The sequence below is a fragment of the Oncorhynchus keta genome, chromosome 4, assembly GCF_023373465.1.
Source record: "Oncorhynchus keta strain PuntledgeMale-10-30-2019 chromosome 4, Oket_V2, whole genome shotgun sequence".
NCBI lineage: Eukaryota > Metazoa > Chordata > Actinopteri > Salmoniformes > Salmonidae > Oncorhynchus > Oncorhynchus keta.
In genome coordinates this window covers 56,229,346-56,251,757 of record NC_068424.1, presented here as the reverse complement: position 1 = coordinate 56,251,757, position 22,412 = coordinate 56,229,346, and the positions used below count along the sequence as shown (strand labels likewise).

The window sequence follows — 22,412 nt, the reverse complement described above, 5'->3', positions numbered from 1 at the left end:
AAACATAACAACGAGTTAGGTTAGTCACTAATGGGAAATGGCTGACTTTGGGTCAGACAAGTCATTATATATAGAAAGGGGGATACCTAGTCAGTTGTACAACTGAATGCATTCAACTAAAATGTATCTTGCGCATTTAGCCCAACCCCTCTGAATTAGAGAGGTGTGGAGGGCTGCCTTAATCAACATCTTCAAAACCTGGGGAACAATGGGTTAACTGCCTTGCTCAGGGGCAGAACAACAGATTCGATCCAGCAACCTTTTGGTTACTGGCCCAATGCTCCTACCCACCAGGCTACCTTATAGACATGAGATGAGGTTGAAAAGGATGATTTGTACTCAGGATGTGTTTGATAGAAAGAAATCCCAAAGTCTAATGATTTCATTCTTAAAAATAGATGGCCTTGGGCCCTATTTGGTCAATACTAATTAGGAGTGAACTTTATTTATAATAAGGGTAATATGGAGAAACTGACCTTTCTGAAATGAAAATGGATGGTCCTCTCTTCTGCAAAATATAGTTGACCTAAACCAGGGGTTTCCAACCTTTTCTAGCATTAGAGCTACTTAAAAAAAAAACTTGTCACGAGATACCATTTTTCCCCCTAGCTTTCAAATAGGTACATTATTTTCTTCTCCTCTCCCCTGCAACTCTTCCCAAGTCCTTCATGTAAACAAGAGTAGTACACTATGTTTTCTGTCATTATACAGGCAAAATAACAGTTAAAACACAACACAAGGGGGCCCTAAAAAATCTGAGATTTTTTTCCTACGTTTTAGTTTTCCTCGTTTTAGATTTATTTGGGTTTTCACTCTCAAAATGACAATTGTTCATAGAGAAACAACATGTTTTGATGTTTTGAGTCGATGCTTAAATCACAACCGAAGACCATTTTTGCAGGTCTGGAAGAGTTTTCTAGTGTAATTCCCCTTTAATTGCGCATTTGGCCCTTTAATTGCGCAGAGTGAGGAATGTGCTGTCTAATGTGCCTGTCTAGTGATGGTTCTTTACTGCTTCTGCTCATTTCATGGCAAAGTTTGCAAATAACAAATAATAGATACAAATGGTATACTGACTCATGATATACTTCTGCCAGATAAGTCTAATTTGTAGTTAATATTTAATTGAGAAGGTTTTGGGGAAAATATTTGTCAACCCACAAATGCGCCGACCACACAAACAGACATTAATTGTCAGATATTGTGATAGGTTTGGTTTTTAAGCCAATAGTGACTAACCAGAGGTGGCATAATGGAACACATAAAAATTGCATGTACTTTCAGAATTGTTTGGGTTGCGATGTACTGGTAGCTCGCGATCGACATGTTGGAGATCCCTGCCCTAAACCCTCCCTGAATGCTTGAAAAGAAACAAGTACCTTCCCCTATACCCAAAATAATAATTAAAACAAAGTGGATAAAATAGAAAATGTCTAACATTTACCCTCACTTCTTTAACAGACCAGAGTCTTAGATGTGCAGTTTTATAAACTGTTCTTCGTCCTGGAAGCATTACACGGCAACGCAAGAATTTTGATAGTACACATGGCTATGAGCCGGAAGGTTGTGGGTTTACAGACCAGTGTAGACCAGAATAGGAGTGAAAATATCTCCTTATTAGTAAAAGCATTGCATGAATCTATCATTGTATTTGCAGGTCCGGGGGGAAAAAATGACTTTTTATATGTCATTTGACATATTAGCAGAACATTTTTAATACCTAACAAATTACTGAAATTACAGGCTAAGAATGGAAAGACAGCTAGACCTATATGGTCATCTTATCATATTTCTCAAATGCCAAATCAGTGTGTCTTGTTTGCAATGAAACTGCCCCTGTTTGCAAATAATTACATCTGAGGTGTTTTAGGAATCTGAGCAGGGTACTGTACTTTCAAAAGGTAGGCCTACTTTTCCACCACCGACAGAGTAGGCCTACCTATGCAGAAATATGTAAGTTTTAAGTGCTGGCTACTCTTCTTCCATGACTTAACCCAATGAGAGATGATCACAAGTGCTTCCCTAAAAGCTGTCTGGGTTTAAACATCTATTGTACAGAAAGTGAATAGCTTAATGAATTGATAGTGAAAGAATTAGGATACTTCCCAAGCCAAGTCTATTTTTGTCTTCTCGACTATAGAAGGTTGCAGCTCAGCCTCTGAATGTCAAAGAAAGGAAACAATGATATCCACATATGCATTGGCGTCACCTCTTTCCCAATTATTTTACAGTTTATTTCTAGCATAAAGCATAGCGGACCAAAGTGGTGTGTCACGCCCTGATCTGTTTCACCTGTCCTTGTGATTGTCTCCACCCCCTCCAGGTGTTGCTTATTATCCCCGGTGTATTTATCCCTGTGTTTCCTGTCTCTCTGTGCCAGTTCGTCTTGTTTTGCCATGTCAACCAGCGGTTATCTTAGCTCCTATTTTTCCCCAGTCTCTGTTTTTGCCTAGACCTCCTGGTTTTGACCCTTGCCTGTCCTGACGCCGAACTGACTGCCTATCCCCTTGTACTGTTTGGACTCGGACCTGATCACTGAACCACTGCCTGTCCTGTCCCCGACCTGCCTTCTGCCTACCCCTTTAGTTATAATAAATATCGGAGCTCAACCATCTGCCTCCTGTGTCTGCATCTGGGTCTCACCTTGTGCCCTTATAGTACGAAATGGCCATGACAGACCCAACAGACTTGGACCAGCTCCGTCACATTGTCTCCCTGCAGGGAGCCACCATTGGGAGGTACAGTATGCCGCGCTACTGCGAGACCTTTTGGAAGTGCTTCGTTCCCTGAAGGAACACCACGACCAAGGGTTCAAGGCTATAATGGAGTAAATCTGTGAATTAGCTCATAGGCAGCACGTCACATCTGAGACCTCCCAACCACCCAGTAATCTTTCTACTACTGGTGGATTAACCCGGCTCCCCGAGAACCCCGCTTACCACGTCCGGAGCGTTATGCAGGCAATCCTGGTACCTGCTGGGCGTTCCTTTCCCAGTGCTCCCTCATTTTTGAACTCCAGCCCTCTTCATTCCCGTCGGACCGATCGAAGATAGCGTATTTAATCACGCTAATGTCCGGAAGGGCGTTCTCCTGGGCAACGGCCGTGTGGGAGCAGCAATCCGCTGTGTGCCATAGCCTGGAGGAAATCATGGCAGATGTGAGGAAGGTTTTTGATTCTCAGTCCCCGGGAGGGAGGTGGCTCAACAACTACTGCAGGTACATCAGAATTCACGTAGTTTGGCAAACTACGCAGTAGATATTCGCACATTGGCCACCGAGAGTTCCTGGAATCCGGAGGCTCTGCTTGACACCTTCCTCCACAGACTGTTGTAGGGGATAAAGGACAGGACCTCGATTCCCTCATCTCCCTGGTGATTAAGATTCCTGGGCGCCTACGAGAACTCCAGTGTGTGAGGCGTGAGGTCGGGTCTCGGGAGCACTCATTCGTCTGCTGATGCTGGCACATGTCCTAAGGAATCTGGAAATCCCGAAGTGTGTGTTTCTGAGGAGAGCCGAAAACAGTTGAGATTCCCCGAGAATCATTGGCGACGGGTGAGTTGGATACTCCTGAGCCCATGCAATTGGGAATAGCTAGATTATCGGTTGGGGAAGGCTGAATTAGGCTGAATTTTAACTGTTGTCTGTACTGTGGAGGGGCTGGACATTATATAGCCACTTGCCCTGTTAAGAAACCATTTCCGTTAGTGGGTATAAGTACTCTGGTGAGCCAGACTGGGAGTCCCATAATTTCCATCATCCACACCTTTTTTTGTGATTCTGCTATAGGGAGACCAGTCAAAGTCTCTCCGGGTGCTCATTGACTCTGAGGCTGATGAAAGTTTTATGTATTCTACCATGGATTCTGAATGAGGTATTCCCCCTCAACTTCTCTCTGCCCCCATGGATGCAAGGTCACTGGACGGCAGCTCTATAAAATAGATTAAATTGTTTTTCCCCCCTCATCACACTTCACACAATACCCCATAATGACATAGCAAAAACAGTTATTTAGACATTTTTGCAAATTTCCCAAAAATGTAACTGCAATATCACATTTACACACTAAGTATTCAGGCCCTTTACTCAGTACTTTGAAGCACCTTTGGCAGTGATTACAGCCTTGAGTCGTCTTGGATATGACGCTACAAGCTTGGTCACACCTGTATTTGTGGAGTTTCTCCCATTCTTCTCTGCAGATTCTCTCAAGACTGTCAGGTTGGATGGGGTATGTTGCTGCACAGCTATTTTCAGGTCTCCCGAAGCCACTCCTGCGTTTTCTTGGCTATGTGCTTTGGGTCGTAGGTCCTGTTGGAAGGTAAACCTTCGCCTCAGTCTGAGGTCCTGAGTCTTTAGGTTCCTTTTGGCAAACTCCAAGTGAGCTGTCATGTGACTTCTGTCTGGCCCCTCTAGCATAAAGGCCTGATTGTTGGAGTGCTGCAGAGATGGTTGTCCTTCTGGAAGTTTCTTCCATTTCCACAGAGGAACTCTGGATCTCTGTCAGAGTGACCATCGGTTTCTTGGTCACCTCCCTGACCAAGGCCCTTCTCCCCACGATTGCTCAGTTTGGCCGGGCGGACAGTTTAAGGAAGAGTCATGGTGGTCTAACTTCTTCCATATAAGAATGATGGAGGTCACTGTGTTCTTGGGGACCTTCAATGCTGCAGAAATGTTTTTGTACCCTTCCCCAGATCTGTGCCTCAACACAGTCCTGCCTCGGAGCTCTATGGACAATTCATTTGACCTCATGGCTTAGGGGATGTTATATAGACAGGTGTTTGCCTTTCCAAATCATGTCCAATCAATTGAATTGACCACAGGTGGACTTCAATGAAGTTGTAGAAACATCTCAAGGATGATCATTGGAACAGGATGTACCTGAGCTCAATTTCGAGTCTCATAGCAAAGGGTCTGAATATTTATGTAAATAAGTTATTTCTGTTTTTTTAATACACATTTGTAAACATTTAAAAAACTTGTTCCGCTTTGCCATTATGGGGTATTGTGTGTAGATTGATGAGGAAAACACTTATTTAGTCCATGTTAGTACAAAGCTGTATCCTAACAAAATGTGGAAAAAGTCAAGGAGTCTGAATACTTTCCGTAGGCACTGTTGCACCCTATAGCCTAATTTTGTCTGTCATACAGGTAGACCTACCTACCTATTATTTCTTAAATAGGAAGAAATAGGCTCCAACACAAAGCGCTCTTTTTGTTAGTAAAGGGTAACTAAAATGAAGGTTGAAATGAATTATGCCTACTCGAATTTGTCTAGTTTCAGCACCATGAGCTGTCCATTCTGATTGATTGTGCCATGGATGCTGCTTCAAGTTTCAGCTCTACAATGTAAGTTACTCGAATCCAGCTTATTGTGAGGTCAAGAACTTTGATAAATGCATCGTGGGCAAGAAACATATTGTTTTTATTCAAATCAATTATATTAGTAGCAAGCTATCAAAGTTGACCTCCATCCTCCTCATCTCATCAACTTCTTGCCTTTGTGCTGTTGTCTGTGCCCAATAATGTTTGCACCATATTTTGTGCTGCTACCATGTTTTGCTGCTGCCATGTTGTGTTGTTGTCATGTGTTGTTGCTACCATGCTGTGTTGTCATCATGTGTTGCTGTCATGCTATGTTGTTGTCTTAGGTCTCTCTTTATGTAGTGTTGTGGTGTCTCTCGTTGTGTTTTGTCCTATATATATATATATTTTTTAATCCTATCCCCCGTCCCAGCAGGAGGCCTTTTGGTAGGCCGTCATTGTAAATAAAAATGTGTTCTTAAGTCACTTGCCCAGGTAAATAATGGTTAAATAAAACCTTTAAAATAAATCTTCGCTCTCCTTCTCAAACTAAACAAAACATAGGCTGTAGGTTAGTCTGTGTGCAAGATGCATTTTTTTGCACTAGGCCTAATCAAACATTTATTTGGGAGGAAGCCTTTGACTCTCCTCCTAAACTGCTACCATAGGCCTGCACAGCACAGTCATTGGTTAGGCAGCACAAACAAGTTTTTGATCAGCAAGAGCAGAGCAGGCCAGAGAAGCAGAGATGAGGGGCGGCATCGGGCACACATCGATATATACAGTTGAAGTCGGAAGTTTACATACACTTAGGTTGAGGTCATTAAAACTTGTTTTTCAACCAATCCACAAATATCTTGTTAACAAACTATAGTTTTGGCAAGTCGATTAGGACATCTACTTTGTGCATGACATAAGTCATTTTTCCAATAATTGTTTACAGACAGATTATTTCACTTATAATTCACTGTATCACAATTCCAGTGGGTCAGACGTTTACATACACATACAAGTTGACTGTGCCTTTAAACAGCTTGGAAAATTCCAGAAAATTATGTCATGGCTTTAAAAGCTTCTGATAGACTACTTGACATAATTTCAGTCAATTGGAGGTGTACCTGTGGATGTATTTCAAGGCTTACCTTCAAACTCAGTGTCTCTTTTGCTTGACATCATGGGAAAATCAAAAGAAATCAGTCAAGTCCTCAGAAAAAAAATGTAGACTTCCACAAGTCTGGTTCATCCTTGGGAGCTATTTCCAAACGCCTGAAGGTACCACGTTCAATCCCAGAACAACAGCAAAGGACCTTGTGAAGATGCCGGAGGAAATGGGTACAAAAGTATCTATATCCACAGTAAAACAAGTCCTATATCGACATAACCTGAAAGGCTGCTCAGCAAGGAAGAAGCCACTGTTCCAAAACAGCCATAAAAAAGCCAGACTATGGTTTGCAACTGCACATGGGGACAAAGATCATACTTTTCGTCCTCTGGTCTGATGAAATAAAAATAGAACTGTTTGACCATAATGACCATCGTTATGTTTGGAGGAAAAAGGGGGATGCTTGCAAGCTGAAGAACACCATCCCAACCATGAAGCATGGGGTGAAGCATCAAGTTGTGGGGGTGCTTTGCTGCAGGAGGGACTGGTGCACTTCATCGGGAAGAAAAATTAAGTGGATATATTGAAGCAACATCTCAAGACATCAGTCAGGAAGTTACAGCTTGGTCGCAAATGGGTCTTCCGAATGGACAATGACCCCATGCATACTTCTAAAATTGTGGCAAAATGGCTTAAGGACAACAAAGTCAATGTATTGGAGTGGCCATCAAAGACCTGACCTCAAGCCTATAGAAAAAATCTGGGCAGAACTGAAAAAGCATGTGCAAGCAAGGAGGCCTACAAACCTGATTCAGTTGTACCAGCTCTGTCAGGAGGAATGGGCCAAAATTCACCCAACTTATTGTGGAAGGCTACCCGAAAGGTTTAACCCAAGTTAAACAATTTGAAGGCAATGCTACCAAATACTAATTGAGTGTATGTAAACTTCTGACCCACTGGGAATGTGATGAAATAAATAAAAGCTGACATAAATCATTCTCTCTACTATTATTCTGACATTTCACATTCTTAAAATAAAGTGGTGATCCTAACTGACCTAAGACAGGGAATTGTTACTCAGATTAAATGTCAGGAATTGAAAAAAAAAAAAACTGAGTTTAAGGTGTATGTAAACTTCCTAGTTCAACTGTAGCTTAATAAGAAACATTCTAAATTCCATAAAGAAAAAAAAAACCTTAATCCTCCCCTTGACTGAAACTGAAAAAGCATGACCCTCCCCCATTTTCCTTCAGGTAAAAATTTGGTTCATATCGATCCATCTCTTATCTGCATGTTGTCAAATAAAAAACGTACTACATATTCAAACATTCAGGCCCCTTGTTTTTCCCCAGTTATATAAGCAGCAACATGATAAATTTACTCTACATTCCACAGTACAATTATTCTCTGCCTATCCCTAAACAATGCCAAAATTGAGAGTTAGACAAACAAATACCCGATAGGTTTAAATTAAAAGCGCTTTCCACTGCTTCCAATTCCGTGGGGCGACTGTGTAGAAACCTAATTTTCAAACTTCTGGTCAATATCTGTTTATTTCGTTTTCCAACATTTCTCAAAATGTTTGCATTTTATTGAGGTACCAGAAGAAAGGCTCACGACAGGGTTGTGTTTGAGGGGTGTTTTGCCGAGCAAAGCAAGAGAGAGCACTATTCCATATGGTTGTCAATGTGCATGAGTTACTGCATGAGGTCCCACAGAGAAGTATAGAGATGCACACAGACAACTGGAAAAGCAGTTTGCTCTTGGCCCTTCCTTTTTTCGGAGGCGACCTTTGATTGAGGAATGTTTAGCTGAACAGTGAAATAAGGGAAATTAGTTATTTGAGTTTGTTTTGTGGGAGAATGGAAATGTCCACCCGAGATCTGCTACATAGATATGGTGATAAAATGTCTTAGTCTAACAGCAACCGATCATGGAGTTTCTCATGAAAATCATAGGTAGCTAGTGTGTCATGAAATAATTAACTTACTAATCAGAGTAGTTGATGTTAGATGTGGAGAGTGAACATTGACTTTGCGATGACAAAATAGGAAATGGTTACATTTTTCCTTACGCACGGACAGTACCTGTCCCACCCTGATCTGTTTCACCTGTCTTGTGCTCCCCCCTCCCCACTAGGTGTCTCACATTTGTCCCGCAGCTCCGCAGCGCCATCTCCTTCCAAGGAGCCACCATTGGAAGGCGCGAGGAGTTACTGCAATATTCTTGTCTGATGAGTCCAAACTAAGATTTTTGGTTCCAACCGCCATGTCTTTGTGAGACGAAGAGTAGGTGAACGGATGATCTCCGCATGTGTAGTTCCCACCATGAAGCATTGAGGAGGAGGTGTGATGGTGTGGGGGTGCTTTGCTGGTGACACTGTCTGTGATTTATTTACACTTAACCAGCATGGCTACCACAGCATTCTGCAGCGATACGCCATCCCATCTTATTAGCGCTGAGTGGGACTATCATTTGTTTTTCAACAGGACAATGACCCAACACTCCTCCAGGCTGTGTAAGGGCTATTCAACCAAGAAGGAGAGTGATGGAGTGCTGCATCAGATGACCTGGCCTCCACAATCACCCGACCACAACCCAATTGAGATGGTTTGGGATGAGTTGGACCGTAGAGTGAAGGAAAAGCAGCCAACAAGTGCTCAGCACATGTGGGAACTCCTTCAAGACAGTTGGATAAGCATTCCAGGTGAAGCTAGTTGAGAGAATGCCAAGAGTGTGCAAAGATGTCTTCAAGGCAAAGGGTGGCTACTTTGAAGAATCTAAAATCTAAAATATATTTTGATTTGTTTGTTTGACTTTTTTTGGTTACAACATCATTCCATATGTGTTATTTCATAGTTTTGATGTCTTCACTATTATTCTATAATGTAGAAAATAGTACAAATATAGAAAAACCCTTGCATGAGTAGGTGTGTCCAAACTTTTGACTGGTACTTAAACTACAAAACAATGAAATGGGGGAGTTTTTGTGATGTGTTGGTGATTTGTTGGATGTGAGTATTGTAGATCTGTCTGCCATTGAGAGGCCATCAGAAATACAGTCAGCTAGCAATAAGACCTCAAATGACTTGTTTGTGGTGCTCCTATAGCCTTGCTGTTTCCATACTTTGTGCCTCACACAGAAAATTCTATCGTTAGCCGTGAAAGTAGAACTATGTACCGCACTCATCCCTTTTTTTTAGACACATCAAAAGCCACCTCAAGTCAAAGCAGATACCCAAAATGATTTCTGACAGGCAAATAGCCACTGTCAAAGTGTATTGGCTCCTCTGTTGTTTGAGCAGGCGTAGGAAGCCCTGAGAGATTTACAAGCCCAGAAGTGCTTTAGAATTACAGTACAGCGAGGCCTGGCGCGGAAAGAGCCCAGAGTGCAGGTTGGGTCCGGGCAGTTGCTCTATAAAGGTTGTAGGTTATAAATACTCTACGGGGTAGTAAAGCTGTCACATCCTTCCTGAAGCACAAAACGCCTGGCCTTGAAGAGGGCCCATCCACTGCGACATCCTCCTGTTTCTCTCCCATCCTTCCTCGTACTCATCCCCCTCTCCCTCTCCCCCGTTTCCCTCTCTGCCCTCTCTCTGTCCTAGCAGCAGTTTGCCTACTGGGTAAACAGGAAGTTTGATGGTGGAGGCTGGAGCCCTGGGCGTCCCGCAGCAGTCAGATGTCAGTCTGTTCTCCTCAGCGGTGTTCGTGTTTGTGCATGTGCATGTGCATGTGTGTGCACTGATGCTCAGACAGACAGAAGTGCCTATGCGTGTCATCGTGACACACACACACACACACACACACACACACACACACACACACACACACACACACACACACACACACACACACACACACACACACACACACACACACACACACACACACACAAACGTGCGCATCAGACCAGCAGACCTGCATGGGGGTCATCAGATGCAGGCTGTGTGCAGTTTGATGTGCCACGTTGATAGCTTTAATATCAATGGGTCTGGGGGCATCGGCTTACATCAACTTCCTGGATTTTACAAAAGATTAGAGAGGAGGGACGTACAGGTACCTGTATTGGTGTGTGAAAGGAGCTTCATCTTCAATTCTCACCGTGTTCTGATGTTCTGGTCCTTTCCTCCTCTTTAGAAAGCACTGGAACAAAAGGCCTTTCTGTTTAGCCGTTTTCTTTCTTTTATGAATATAAATTCAAAAGCTGAAAGAAGAAAGGCTTACCGCTCTGTTTGGTGTCACTGACTCTTGAATTTTACCTCACCATTTTAGCTCACTATAACAATGGCTGAGGTGGTTTCGATCAAAGGGACAGAGGGAGATTCTAGGTTGTTATTTTTGAATCTGTTGTGATGTAGAATGCTTTGAAAAGTCAAGATGCAATTTTTATTTGCTGTATTTTGCGAGTTTGCATCAAGTGTCTCTTAGACATGCCTTTCTTGACCCGGAGGGATTTTCTAAGCTCTTGCACATTTTCATTTAAGGAATAGTACATGTGGTCCTTAGAATGCTGTGTGTGAGGAGTTGGTGAATCAACAATGTTTCATGGAGATGCGTGTTTGTTTTTTCAATTGTGCCTTTTTCAATTGCGATATTGAAGAGTGCACTCACTGTGCGAAGGTCCTCTTATTCAAGACTAACTATAGCTAACTATTTTGCCTACAGCTTGCCGTACTCTCTCACAAACTCTCTCTCTCGCTCACACTCTCTCACTTACTCACTGACTCATGTATCCAGACAGAGGTGTTTCTGGAGGAGTGAGTGGGACATGTAGATGCAGCTCCTGGGTCTGAATGCCACTTCCTGGCGTGTGAAAGGTGAGCCGGGTAGCCAGAGCCCTCCTGAAAGCCTTGTTTGCCATTCCTGTGGCTGTGTGGCCGAGCGCCTCTGAAAAGGGAGTCTGGGGAAGGGGGGCCGGGGGGCCGGGGGACAATGAGACAAGGAGGGCCACATCCGTGTTGCCAGGTGTTCCTTTTGTGCTCCTCACCTTGCGTTGAGGCATGGAGAGAGGAGGGGTGGGGGGAGTAGGGGTAGGGTAGGTGAGGGGAGGGAGGGAGGGGGAGAGAGGAGGGGTGGGGGAGTAGGGGGTAGGGTAGGTGAGGGGGAGGGAGGGAGGTAAGGTGGGGGAGAGAGGGGGTAGTTGGGAGGAGGGTAGGGTAGGTGGGGGAGAGAGGGAGAGAGTTGGGTAGGGTAGGTGGGGGGAGAGAGAGAGTTGGGTAGGGTAGGTGGGGGGAGAGAGAGAGAGAGTTGGGTAGGGTCCTTGGGGGCAGGTGGGGAGAGAGGGGTGAGGGTAGGGTAGGTGGAGAGAGAGAGAGAGAGAGAGAGAGAGAGAGAGAGAGAGAGAGAGAGAGAGAGAGAGAGAGAGAGAGAGAGAGAGAGAGAGAGAGAGAGAGAGAGAGAGAGAGAGAGAGAGAGAGAGAGGAGAGAGAGGAGAGAGAGGAGAGAGGAGGAGAGAGAGAGAGGGAGGAGAGAGAGAGAGAGGAGAGAGAGAGGGTTAGGGAGAGGGGGAGGGAGAGAGGGTGAGAGGGGTAGGGTAGGTGGGGGAGAGAGAGGGTGAGGGTAGGGTAGGTGGGGGAGAGAGAGGGTGAGGGTAGGGTAGGTGGGGGGAGAGAGAGAGGGTGAGGGTAGGGTAGGTGGGGGGAGAGAGAGAGAGAGAGGGTGAGGGTAGGGTAGGTGGGGGGGGAGAGAGAGAGAGAGGGTGAGGGTAGGGTAGGTGGGGGAGAGAGAGAGAGGGTGAGGGTAGGGTAGGTGGGGGGGAGAGAGAGAGGGTGAGGGTAGGGTAGGTAAGGGGGAGAGAGAGAGAGGGTGAGGGTAGGGTAGGTGGGGGGAGAGAGGGCTGAGGGTAGGGTAGGTAAGGGGGAGAGGGGTGAGGGTAGGGTAGGTTGGGGGAGAGAGGGAAAAAGATCCGGCTATTCTTCTAATAAGGTAATCTGCTGCTGGAGCAGGAAAGGTGCTGTGAGGGTTATGAAAGGAGATTGCGTGCGTGCGTGCGTGCATGTGTGTGTTCGCATGCATCTTTATATGTGTGTGTGTGCGTGTGCTTGCTTGCTCGTGTCTGTGTTCATCTAAGGGTGTGTACTGGGTCTCTATCAGTTTATTCTGTGCAGGTTCATGGATTATGTTTCTGCTGTTATGGTCAGGTGATGACTTTGATAAAATTGTGCATTATCAACGCTGCATTATCAGTCATCATTCCACACTATAGCAGACCTCCCTGCAAGGAGTGTAGACTATATCCTATTTTTTCACTTTGTAAATAAATCAAACGAAGTGTGATTGTGTGCACAAGTTTCTTTTGCATTTAGTATACCGTAACATAATGTTGCTCACACTATCTCTGTACTGTACATCAAGAGAGATTCAAAGAAGTAGGAAGAGGACTGTTTTGTATAGGTACCGACGTTTGGTTTTGGGTTTGTTAGTTTGGTGATTAACGATTTTAACAGCATGCGGAATAGACCAGTTTGTCTATCTTTAGAAACGCAGGGTGTTTTTTTTCCGCCCGGGAATCACCTAGATCACCTAGAGTGTTACACAACTGGAGGCGCGGTTCATTGGCAGAGTTTTAAATGAGCGTACAGGACAATATCACACGGCAAGCGCTGCAGCACTTGTACATTAACCCACCCATTAGCTACCAGACAGAAAAACAGTTAGCCTGTAGCTTTTAGCTAGCCTTTAGCTTTTAACTAGCCTTTAGCTTTTAACTAGCCTTTAGCTTTTAACTAGCCTTTAGCTTTTAGCTAGCCTTTAGCTTTTAACTAGACACTATTCGTCCAAATTGTTTATATGCCACGTCCTTCTTGTGCATTTCGATCGGCTCCCAGTCAATCACTTTAACCTGAATATATTTAATTTATATAAGACATTGAATCACTAAATGTCTTTAATAAGCATCTACTTGTGTGTCTACATACACCACTATCAGTGGCGTACCGCAGTTTCGTGGGGCCCCCTGCAAGGTCTCAGGGGGGAAGAAGGTGCCGTTTTATGGCTAATCACATGCTGTACTACATATTTTGCAGTAAGGCTGAGAGAATTTAGCATTTTTAAAGCTAATGTCCTGCAATTCTACACATTGCCATGGGGCAGAGAAAGCATTTTTCAGTTTTACAGCTAATTACCTGTCATTCAACATATTCTTTTGCCATGGCTTATGACATGTTCATATGTTATCTGGGTTGGGGACGCCTGGCAGGGCTTGACGGGGTACGCCAGTGACCACTATATATGTCACAGTCCAGGAGTGTATGATTCCATCGCCAGGAGCTTACTGTTAGAAAGAGGCTGGTGCATGCTGTTGTATTTCCCTCGCAGTGCCCAAGGTCAGGAAAGCATAAACTAATATCCTCTTGTAAAATACAGGATGTTTGTCTCTGCAAACAGGACGTGCACTATTGCTGATTTGAGTCTAGTGGTCAGAGTTTATTTAGGAGAAAGGCCATAGTGTCATGCAGAGTCAGGTTATCCACACAGCATTCATGTTCACAATGGTAGTATTCCATTTGGTTCTTTGATCACCACTGAAAGGGAGATCTGCCACAAACGCACATTGATTGTCATTAATATGAAAGTTAATGAAAATAGACTAGAGGGTTGCTGGTTTATGGTCGATAACACAACACAGTGTTTTGGTAGAGTTGTATATTAGATATGCACTATTTCCACTAGGAATTCTTCTCTCTCGTAATCCAATATCAGCTGTCTCCCATGTCTGACGTAAAGAATGCTAGCTCAGACAAGTGACCTTGCGGCTGGAGTCTATTTTGTAGCTCATGGCGCTGACTGTCTCTATATCTGTTGGTGGGTCATCTCTCTCCTCCGCTGTCCATGCTTGCCCCCTCAGTCATCACCATGGCGACAGCCAGTCTGACCTGGAATGTTGCTTCGCACTAGCGAGGCTTTGCTACCACCACCCTCCCCCCACCCCTGAAGCTGAAAGTATCAATTAGGGCGACCCTCCACCCCCCCTCCCTTCACATAACTCATGCAATTGGAACTCGGAAGAACACCAATTCGACAAAATTCCACTTTCTCAAATTGCAGGAAAACTCTTCACTGATGGGCGCCCTCCTTCTTAAGTGAGTGGGTCTATTGTTTCACGCCTTGACCCCTTCCCTCCTCCCTGTGCCGTCTATCCTTCCAAGCCAGAGACGTTGGACAGGTAACTCCCTGGCAGCACTGCAGAAGTGCTTTGTCTCAGTGGGTCTAGACAGAGGTATAGATTAAAGGGAAATGTGCTATGTGAAATGAAAAACATTGATTTAATTGTTCTTTCATTAGATGGAATGATGTGGTCTGTACTGCCACTAACGAGATGCACATGTTTTCTTCACCTTGATTATTTGTCTTCACATTCACCCACATATGAAGGATGTTACTGCGTTTGTTCATCTCGTAACTTTTGATCAACAACCTATGGTTTTTAAGAGAACAACTCCTGATAGCTTTTGCAATGACCTTGTAGCCTATGTATCTGAATATGCTATTCAGGCTAGCCACGTTATTAGGAAAAGTTATATCTACTGCTACTTAGTGGTCCTTGATGAAAATAAACCTTGGGGATGGTTGGTTTAAGTCAGACAGAATGGGAGGTAGAGATAGACACAAGGGGAAGAAAAGAGGAGAAGTGTGAGGGGAAGTAGAGAGTGAGGGAGTACTAATGAAATAGAGGCTGAGGTGGGGCAAATCCCTCTGAATGACAGGACTCAATTAGACAATAGCTGGTGCTGCACACCCAGTGATGCCCTTTAGTGCCCTCCTCCACTCAGATGTAAATCCTGATCCCCTCACCTGTAGTGACATCTCCATGCTCAACATCCATGTCCTATCCTCAATGCACCCTTTTCCTGGAACCTTCCCGATTCCTGTTCCTATCCCCATTCTCCTCCCTGTGGTCTCCATTCTCCTCCCTGTGGTCTCCATTCTCCTCCCTGCGGTCTCCATTCCCACCTGTGTAATCTGTCACGCCAATCCCAGACCTTTTTTCCCCAAGGTGTTTCACAGGGCTCTGTTCCAGGACCTCTTCTGTTTTTATCCCTACATCAAAACTTTTTGGGCAGGACTTGAGCTGCAGTTTTATTTCAAGACCATGAAGTCTGTAGTGTAGAGATGTACTAATGGCAACGGAGAAACTCTCTCCACATCCAGTAAACTGCTATTGTGGAAGTCAAACTATTAATAAGGAATTATCTTTGTGTGCTCTTTGTCATCTCTTCTGCTCTCTAAAAGAATAGCTGAGTATCTCAACTCAGCTTGGTTGCATTGAATTTGATAGGAAGTTCCTAAAAAAGATCAATGATTTAGGAAAGAGGTCAATGATCACCACATAAATAACGTTCCACTGCAAAGGAGGGCTTGGGAGCAGATGTGTCTTTTGCACTTGGCACAGGGTTGCCTACCCGGATCAAAAAAGGCCCAACCCTCCGACCATAAACATGTCCTCCCTCAACCCCAAACGGTGGCTACACAGGACCAGCCCTGGTGCACAGCATGCCTCCCCCTCCCTCCCTCTCTCTCTTTCTGTTTCAACACGTCCCTCTCTCAACTTCCTTCCTGTCCCGCCCTCTGAATTTTAATACCTGCCTGTCATGTTTTCTTCCCTTCACCAGACCCTTGCTGTGCATCTAGTAATTACCACAGCACCAAGAAAACCCTTTCATTTAAAGGATTGGCAATTATCTCAGAGAACACAATAAAAGTGCTTCCCCTTTGGAGAAAAGGGGGATTTTTGAACCTGTACGGTGCAGAATGTTGCGCCGCCTCACTCTTGAAGCAGGGGAGCGGAGGTGGAGGGGGTGGAGGAGGTGGAAGCAGGGGAGCGGAGGTGGAGGGGGTGGAGGAGGTGGAAGCAGGGAAAAGGGCTTTGTAAGATGTTTTTTTTTCACATGCTCAGATATCTGAATATCACAGAGAGGCTGAGAAACAACGAGGGTAAAGTGTTGGGCCTTTATTGCCCAAGATTTCTTCCTCCTCGTTGTGAAGTCACAGCTCTTAAAATATGAATGTGGTTGGGAGAGAGAGGCTGAAATAGCTAACTTTGAAAGGCCTAATTTCCCCCTCTGGGGGAAGTTGTTAAGGCCATTGGAAATAACAGCTTTATGGCACCACGGGCCGCTCAACGGAGACCAACCAAGCTTGATCCTGATACGTTATGAGTGCCGTGACATTCGGATGCTACCCCACCAACACTGTAGGCAAATTGACAAACCTACTACTCTGCTTTTTCAGTTAACGTGTCATTATGTGGAAAGGGTTGAGGTGCTGAATGCATGAACAGATGATTGCAAGCTTAAACAACTTAACATAATTTAACCAACTATTAACCAATTATTTTGTAGAAACTATACTGAATAAAAATATACATGTAAAGTGTTGGTCCCATGTTTCATGAGCTGAAATAAAAGATCCCAGAAATGTTCCATATGCACAAAAAGCTTATTTTTCAAAAATGTTGAGCACACATTTGTTTACATCCCTTTTAGTGAGCATTTCTCCTTTGCCAAATTAGTCTGTCCACCTGGCTGGTGTGGCATATCAAAAAGCTGATTAAACATCATGATCATTACACAGGGGCACCTTGTGCTGGGGACAATAAAAGGCCACTCTAAAATGTGCAGTTCTGTCACACAACACAATGCCACAGATGTCTCAAGATTTAAGGAGTGTTCAATTGGCATGCTGACTGCAGGAATGTCCACCAGAGCTGTTGCCAGAGAATATAATGTTATTTTCCCTACCATAAGCCCCCTCCAATGTTGTTTTAGAGAATTTGGCTGTACATCCAACCTGCCTCACTACCGCAGACCACATGTAACTACGCCAGTAACTCACTATTGTCCCTCCCTGTTCACCTCAGTAATTGGTGCCCTACTTCAAGTTTAGTTGTAAAAACAACACATTTTGTACCTCCGCATCCTTCATCACTTGCATGATCGTCTGAGGCCAGCCACCCGGTCAGCTGATGAATCTGTGGGTTTGCACAACCAAAGAATTTCAGCACAAACTGTCAAAAACCATCTCAGGGAAGCTCATCTGTATGTTCGTCGTCCTCATCAGGGTCTTGAACTGACTGCAGTTCAGCGTCTTAACTGACTTCAGTGGACAAATGCTCATCTTCAATGGCCACTGGCACGAGAAGTGTGCTTTTTACGGATGAATCCCTGTTTCAACTGTACCGGACAGACGGCAGACAGTATGGCGTGATGTGGGCGAGTGGTTTGCTGACATCAACGTTGTGAACGGAGTGCCCCATGGTGGCGGTGGGGTTATGGTGTGGGCATGAATAAGACATGGACAACGAATACAATTGCATTTTATCGATGGCAATTTGAATGCATAGAGATGCCGTGACGAGATCCTGAGGCCCATTGTCATGCCATTCGTCCGCCGCCATCACCTCATGTTTCAGCATGATAATGCACAGACCCATGTCGCGACGGTTCCTTACACTATTTGCTTGAATCTGGAAAGGTCCCAGTTCTTCCATACTCACCAGCCATGTTACCCACTGAGCTTGTTTGGGATGTTCTGGATCGACATGTACGACAGTGTGTTCCAGTTCTCGCCAATATTCAGCAGCTTCACACATCCATTGAAGTTGAAGAGGAGTGAAACAACATTCCACAGGCCACGATCAACAGCCTGATCAACTCTATGCGAAGGAGATATGTTGCGCTGCATGAGGCAAATGGTGGTCACAGCAGATACGGACTGGTTTTCTGATCCACGCCCCTCACTTTTTTTAAAGGTATCTGTGACCAACAGTTGCATATCTGTATTCCCAGTCATGGGAAATACATAGATTAGGGCCTAATGAATTTATTTAAATTGACTGTAACTGTAAAATCTGTAAAGACTGTAAAATCTTTGAAATTGTAGCATGTTGTGTTTATATTTTTGTTCAGTGTAATAGCAATGGAGTAGAGGTCTAGCACATATCAATACCAATATTGATATCAATTTGGGTAGTTCATACTTGATGAGAGTACAGGAGGAAAATGGCAAGTAGAGGACTGTGCAGGACGCACCGCCTGCTGTGTGTTTTGCTCCACCACTACCGTGTTGGGTTTGCGAGGTGCCCCTACTGTGCCACCTGTTGTTTTACGCCTCCTGCCCTCCATCTGTGGGGAGCTGAGTTTGGCCGGAACACCCGGTTGCCCCGGTGACACTACAAGCACACAATGCTACCACTGCGGATTGGAACAGGAACTAACCTATCCATGTCAGTCTGCAGGCAGGATCTGGGGCATTCCTTGTGTTAACAGATGATCTGGTTTCTATTCAAATGGCTCGGGTATCGCGGCTTCGCTCTCTGGTAAAGCGACCCCAGCCAGTCTGCCTTTTTTTAAACCCCAGAGCTCCTTCTACCATTTCCTGTCTTAATTACGTACTCTTTTGTGCTCTTGTTTTTCTCTCTTTCTCTTTCTTTCTCTCTTCCCTCTCTATCCTTCTTACTCTCTCCTTCAAGAAATGAAGAAAGAGATTTTTAAGTTTGGAGTCTGTCAAGGTGTTGTCCTTGATCCCACCCCAAAGCACCCCCCGTCCTCATTTCCTCCTCCTCCCCATCCTCTCTGTGTCTGAAAGGGAATACTGTGTTTTCAGTGCATAAAAGGCTTGGCGCTGTCAAAAGGGTGTATCCACCTGGACCCAGGGAACACACTCAGAGTAGAGGTACAAGTTTCGCTGCTGTATGGGAGAGAAAGGTAAGGAGGCAGGCAGCTGGTAGGGATTACCAGCCAGTTTGATATGTCATACAATTACAAACATACTGAATGTTACCTTGGCTGTACGGAGCGACTCCCTGCCAATGATAACGCTCAACTTTGGAAGGTGGGGCAGGTCCTCTGGTTGGTGGGGTGGGATGGCGTGCGGTGGATAGCTAGACAGGTAAGTGGGCGGTACAGGGGGTGTCTAGTGGAAGTGTGGGGTGTGGTTGGGAGGAGCTGGGGTGGTGTTGTGTACACAATAGGCATGCAAACCAAGTGGGTACTCCATTGTGACAAAAACAGGTTTTGTCGCCGTCCCGAACTGGGTCTGGTTACGGGGCAAATCCATCGAAACAGGGTTGGGAGAGGGTGGCCTTGTCTACCTCGAAATCCGACACAGGTCTTCACATGCAGGTTCTCTTTCATTCTCTCTCAATCTCTTTCTTTCATTCTTTCTCCCTCTCTCTGTCTCTGTCTCTCTCTCTTGTTCAAACACTTGGGCCGCTAATTGCTATTTTGAGAGCCAGATATAGCCCAGGTATTTTTTTCTTAATTAAGTCTGTTGACAGGGTTTCCCCAGTCTAGTCCCAACTCCATCCACTCTGTGTGATCCCCCTGTCCCCCTCCACCCCCTCTGGGTGATCTCCCCCCCACCCCCCTTTGGGTGATCTCCCTGTCCCCCCCTCCACCCCCTCTGGGTGATCTCTCCCCCACCCCAATCTGTGTGATCTCCCTGTCCCCCTCCACCCCCTCTGGGTGATCTCCCTGTCCCCCATCCACCCCCTCTGTGTGATCCCCCCCCCCCTCTGTGTGACCCCCACCCCCCACCCCCTCTGTGTGATCTCCCTGTCCCCCTCCACACCCTCCGGGTGATCTCGCTGTCCCCCCTCCACCTGTCTCTGTGTGATCTCCCTGTCCCCCTCTCCACCCCCTCTGTGTGAGCTCCCTGTCCCCCCTCCACACCCTCTGTGTGAGCTCCCTTCCCCCCCTCTGTGAGATCTTCCTGTCCCCCTCCTCTGTGTGATCTCCATGCCCCCCTCTGTGTGATCTCCCTGTCCCCCCTCCACCCGTCTCTGTGTGATCTCCCTGTCCCCTCTCCACCCCCTCTGTGTGAACTCCCTGCCCCGCCCTCTGTGTGATCTCCATGCCCCCCACCCCTCTCTGTGTGATCTCCCTGTCCCTCACTCCACACCCCGCTGGGTGATCTCCCTTTCCCCCCATCCACCCCCTCTGTGTGATCTCCCTGTCCACCCCTCCACACCCTCTGGGTGATCTCTCTGTCCCCCCATCCACCCCCTCTATGTGAGATCCCTTCCCCCCCTCTGTGAGATCTCCCTGTCCCCCTCCTCTGTGTGATCTCCCTGTCCCCCCTCCACACCCTCCGGGTGATCTCCCTGTCCCCCCCTCCACCCCTCTCTGTGTGATCTCCCTGTCCCCCCCTCCACCCCCTCTGTGTGAGCTCCCTGCCCCGCCCTCTGTGTGATCTCCATGCCCCCCACCCCTCTCTGTGTGATCTCCCTGTCCCTCACTCCACACCCCGCTGGGTGATCTCCCTGTCCCCCATCCACCCCCTCTGTGTGATCTCCCTGTCCCCCCCTCCACACCCCGCTGGGTGATCTACCTGTCCCCCCATCCACCCACTCTGTGTGATCTCCCTGTCCCCCCTCTGTGTGATCTCCCTGTCCCCCTCCACACCCTGCTGGGTGATCTCCCTGTCCCCCATCCACCCACTCTGTGTGATCTCCCCCCTCTGTGTGAGCTCCCTGCCCCCCCCTCTATGTGATCACCATGTCCCCCTCCAACCCCTCTGTGTGATATCCCTGTCCCCCCACCCCCCAGCCTGGCAGACTCACTTGCTGCTCTAGAACTGCCAGACCAAAGGAAGGGGACAGGATGGAAGGATTATGGAGAGGGAGAAAGAGCAGACTCTTTTTGTCATCTCTTTCTTTTCTTTTTCTCTCTCTCTCCCTCTTGTATCATTATCCCTCTCTCTCTCTGTCTGTCTCACGTGCACACACACACACACACACACACACACACACACACACACACACACACACACACACACACACACACACACACACACACACACACACACACACACACACACACACACACACACACTCAGCTTGGGGTGAAGGTAAACAAGCTAATGTTTAGATTTCACGGAAGTGGAAACCTATCCGACCGAGTCAGCCTCGTCACTCAGCGATGTATGTGTTTATGTTTGTCTCTCTGTGTGTATGCACGTAAGTAGTCTTGGATCTGAGTGAGAGCATGTGTGTGAGGGTGAGACGCTGCGTGTGTGTGTGTGTGTGTGTGTGTGTGTGTGTGTGTGTGTGTGTGTGTGTGTGTGTGTGTGTGTGTGTGTGTGTGTGTGTGTGTGTGTGTGTGTGTGTGTGTGTGTGTGTGTGTGTGTGTGTGTGTGTGTGTGTGTGTGTGTGTGTGTGTGTGTGTGTGTGTGTGTGTGTATGCAGGTAGCAGAGGTGAATCAGCACCCTGCCAGCAGACTGACCTGTGTCTGATGCAGGTGATGACTGTGATGATAGTGGTGCTTGGGAGGGACGAGGGAGAACACACACCATTTCTGGTAGCCTTTTGGAAAAACAATGCAAACCATAGCAGGTGGTGATTCAGGTGATAGCTACCATGACAACAGTCTTCATATTAAAACACCAACTTTAAGAGAAAGGGAAATCCCTTGAAACACTACTTTAAAGTGCTCTTTTTCCATTACTTACATGTGACTGAGAGAAGGAGGAGGACGACAAGGGCCGCCGGAGAAACATAATACACTCAGGGTTGCGTGTTAGGAGCCAGCTGAATGGCACCGGGCTTAATGAGAGCCCAGCTGGGACCCTGAGGTGGGCTGGCACCTGCAGTCTGGCTGGAGGGGAAGAGGGAGCAGGGAGGGCTGGGCCACCCCCTTGTACCCAGGCCCCGGGTCTCTGTCCCCCACAGCCACACTTCCTCCTTCTTCTCATGCCCCATTAGCAGTCTTGGCGGGGTGGCCACACCAGAGAACAACCCGTCTCTCCCCCTCGTTAGATCTCTACCCATCATGCTTTTGACTCTGCTTGGCAGTTAGGCGTTGCTACATATTGTTGAGTTGCGATGCCAAATCTTGACAACCAAATTTTACATTTTCTGTAGCTGATCATTTCGAGAGCTTTCCCATGATATTTGTATATCTTGGCTTTTTGCAGAGGACTTTCAAGAATCAGTCTTAATTCATTTCTTTCTGCAGTCGGTTTTATGAATAGTTTTGTTTCATTACTCCCCCCCCACACACACACACACACACA

At 46.1% G+C, this 22,412-nt stretch overlaps 1 protein-coding gene across 1 annotated transcript in view; it reads left to right on the top strand.

The window, feature by feature from the left end:
- Positions 1 to 3,208: 3,208 nt before the first annotated feature.
- LOC118378929 (protein sprouty homolog 1-like) overlaps positions 3,209 to 22,412 on the top strand; it is a 69,632-nt gene continuing 50,428 nt past the window's right edge. Inside the window, exon 1 of the mRNA XM_035765932.2 lies at positions 3,209 to 3,552. The gene's annotated coding sequence lies outside the window, so the exon portion shown is untranslated. The remainder of the gene's footprint in view (positions 3,553 to 22,412) is intronic.